Genomic DNA, 3,711 nt, shown 5'->3' on the forward strand with positions numbered 1-3,711 from the left:
GGCTCAGCCAGCTGTGCTGCGGGATGCACTGGGTGCCAAACCTTCGTGCCTTGCAGCAAGAAAGCTGAAAACGTCAAGCCCTTGTACACCGACACATCTCTGACTGCAGTCTGGTGCTGGGAGTTCGGGACAGTGTGTCAGCAGGGGGGGAAGCCAGAAGGAGGAACTGAAGAGGAAGAGTGAGAGGAGAGTGACAGAGAAAAAAGCATATGTGAAACAGGGTGAAGAGAGGCAGGTAGACCTCTAGACCTCACTGGCCAGCAGAAGGCCTTGGCTGAATCTCCTGGCCCTACTGAGGTAAAACACCTTTTTGGTATTTACCACAAAAGATGACTTGCACAGTTATATTTTTTAGAGTAAAAAAAAATATTTCTAAAAAGAGCAACAAATCTACCTCTGCGCTTCCACTGTATTGCTTATTTTTACCATAGAAATATCAGGAAAATCAACTTTGGTCAAGTCTTTTCTGGGAGACTTGAGATACTTCAGGTTTTTTAATGACAAACAGTACCCCACTTAAGATACTATGTCCCCATGATCAAGGCAGGTATGACTGATACAGCTTCAGGCTTCCAAGGGGCGTATTTAAATAAACAACAGGAACTAATCCATACAGTCAGCTTTCCTCAGGAGCTTGGGGATTTACATGTCTAAACTTTACTGGGATGAGACTCCAGGACTGGGGACAAAACTCTAGTTAATAAGCATAACTTCAGTGGGGATAAAACCCAGGAAAGGGGAAAACCTTGAAGGCAGAGGCTGCAGTTGAATGAATTTCAACCTCAGAAGTGGTACTGAGAATAAGCAGTCATTACAAGGAATCATTTTAAAAAGCAAAATAACTGACTGGTTATAAAAGCTATGCCTCAAAAGCGAGGTGGAGTTCTGTCTTTTTCAGAATATTTATAAAAATGGGAAAATATTTTTCCCAGTTGCATACGGCTGAAGAAAACAGGAGGAGAAAGAGACATTACATAGTATAGAGGTTAATGTATAGTAGGTATGCACAAAACCCAAACTCATACTTTGCCTTAACTTTCACTGAGGATGAGGATGTTAATCATGTGGCTGCAGATGAGAAGGCTAATGGGATGGGGGTATGGAAATGTTCATGGCCAGCACAGAAGCAAATCTCAGGGCTCCTTCCTGCACCAAAGGCAGAGGAACGGGCTAATCCGCATGCCAGCACTCTGGAAGAACTGGCCTGATGTCTTTAACAGGTCCCTCAGTCAGGGACAGGAGCACAGTGAGCCTGTACAGAAGAAGTGAACTGATCTGGACAAGAACAGGCATGAAGGTTTCAGCTTAATAGTGTACAGAAAGCTTCAGAACAAACGGTGAAGGAAAGGCTAGCAAAAGAGAAGGAGGTAAATGGCATGAGATTAAATAGGTTTATCAAACCCATTTATCTTTCTTGGGTAAGGTAAGCTGCAAGCCATTTGCTTAGTGAAGGAAATGGGGTGGATCTCACCTACATGGACTTAAATTGTACATTTCATATGGTGCCATGTGGAAAGTTCTTAGGAAAAGGGAGAAGCGATTTATCACAAGGCATAAACCCTATAAAGACCTGCTGTGTGAGCAGCGCGCGGCTGTCAGGCTGGAGGGCAGTTACCAGGGGAGTGTTAAACATCAGTCCTGGAGATCTGGCAAAGGGCTTTTGTAAATGAGCTTGGCACTAATGTGAGCGGAGAACTGGTGAAATTGCTGATGACAGAAAATATGAAGCAACCTCAGGACAAAGGAAGCTTGAGATATTACACAGAAAATCGTAGTCAGCAGCAGAAAGTGGCAGTCATAGGCACAAATGACCAAACCCTTTCCTCCAAGCTAGCTGGCAGCTCACGCTTTGATCACCGAATAACTGACTTGCCAACGCAGTGGAAACATGAAGCAAGAAATGCAGTCCTGGAAGGCAGCAGGAAAGATGCAGCCCAGGCAGCGAAGGCTGGGGTATGCTCAAGGAGAGGCTATCTTGCTTCATTTTGCAAAGTGAATACTGAGAGCGGGAGGACTTCTCTGCATAAATACTCCCAGGAAGGGTGAGGGAATTGCTGATGGTGCTAAGGGCCAGTGCTGGTACAGAATAAATGATCAAAGAGAGGCATCAGACATTTTAGTTAGAAGATCATTACTAACCGTTTGACACGGTGATTCTGGAACAGCCTCCCCATTGCAGTCATGCATGCAAAATATTAATCGCTTTGAGGACGGAACTTGCAAAGTTTGTGAAAAGGATTATATCACACGGTGCCTGTGACAGGAGATGTGGTAGCACAGAAGGTCCTGCCAGTCCTATGCACAAAGGTAAATATTCTGTAACCCTCTGTCAATATAAATGTGGAGCATGTGATTACACACACACAAAAAGAAGGCACATGATTTATTAATCACAGGCCCTTAGCTTGTCAAATAATAATTACAAGGCAATAACACGCCTTGTTTTAACAAATGGCTCCCTAAGATTTTCTCCCACAGTAAACCAGTAAAAAAGGACAATTATTTGAAGGTAAAGGTGGTATTTCATGTTTCTGGTTGTCAGCTTCTAAGTGAACTCACCGTCTGAAGTCTTAAATCAAGTACTCCCGTATTTCTGCACATTTCACAAGTTCAGCCCTTTCCAGTAAAACGTCTTTTCAGATGCGTGATTGCCTTTTGTTAAGGCAAGAATGAACAGATGACATCTGCAGCACAGAGGAGACATGCCTGGAACAATTTTACAAAGCAAACCCAACTCTAATGCTTCTGCCAGGAGGGCGTACTCAGAAATGTGAAGAGGGAAGGCTTTTCGTCAATGCGAGGGGCATGTCCTGGAAAGCCGTGCTAGAGACAGGCGAGCTGTGGTTCGGGCCAGTGATTATCCACAGCCACCGCAGTGGGTGACACTTCAGTTTCCGTGCTCAGCACGAGCCGATCCCCCTCCACCTCCCAAGGGTGCCCACCGTCGACAGGTGCTGCACCCGCAGGTCTGCAGCACAGCCCGTTCCCAGCTCACAGAGGGAGCTGCAGGAGGATGTTCAAAAGCAACTCTAATTACTAAGCATTAAAGAAAGCAAAGGCGTGTTTTAGTACCCTTTCAACCTGGAGCTGTCGCTGCCTGATGAGGAACGGGATTGCTGTGCTTGCAGTGCGTTTTATGAAGGCACCGTTGCAGAAGATGGAAAAATAGAAGTAGGCTGAAGGAAAAGAAAGCAGAAGGGCAAGAGCCAGGCAACTCAGCATAGCAGATTGATTTAACAGATACGATACATTTTTGCTGTCTGCATTATCTGTGAAAATTTATATTCCAAGTGACACAGTAACAGACTCGATTGTAATCAAACAGAACTGCTGAGGTGTCAGGAGCGCAGATGCTGCCTTTCAAAAATATTTAAAACAGAAAGTAAAACTTTGAAAAATCCACATGGGGAGTGCAACAAAAATGCTCTGCGGTGTTTCTAACCCTACACAACTTCTCTCTGCTTTTCACTGCGCTCTGGCGCCGGAGGTCAGACGAGATATGTCAGTCACGCCAGCGACGGCTCAGATAAACCTTGATGCAAGCGAAGGCCGGCAGCAGGCTGGCCGGGGCGGCCGGGAGGCAGCCGTGTCTATTGTGCACCACACATCGGACGGGGGAAGGGCTGCTCCACGCGTTTTAGGGAACTTCAGCCAATGGATTCCTCCCCTGGGTGTTACGGGAGGGCTTGGCCAGCATGTGAGAAAGGGAGG

The sequence above is a fragment of the Phalacrocorax aristotelis genome, chromosome 12, assembly GCF_949628215.1.
Source record: "Phalacrocorax aristotelis chromosome 12, bGulAri2.1, whole genome shotgun sequence".
NCBI classification, from domain to species: domain Eukaryota; kingdom Metazoa; phylum Chordata; class Aves; order Suliformes; family Phalacrocoracidae; genus Phalacrocorax; species Phalacrocorax aristotelis.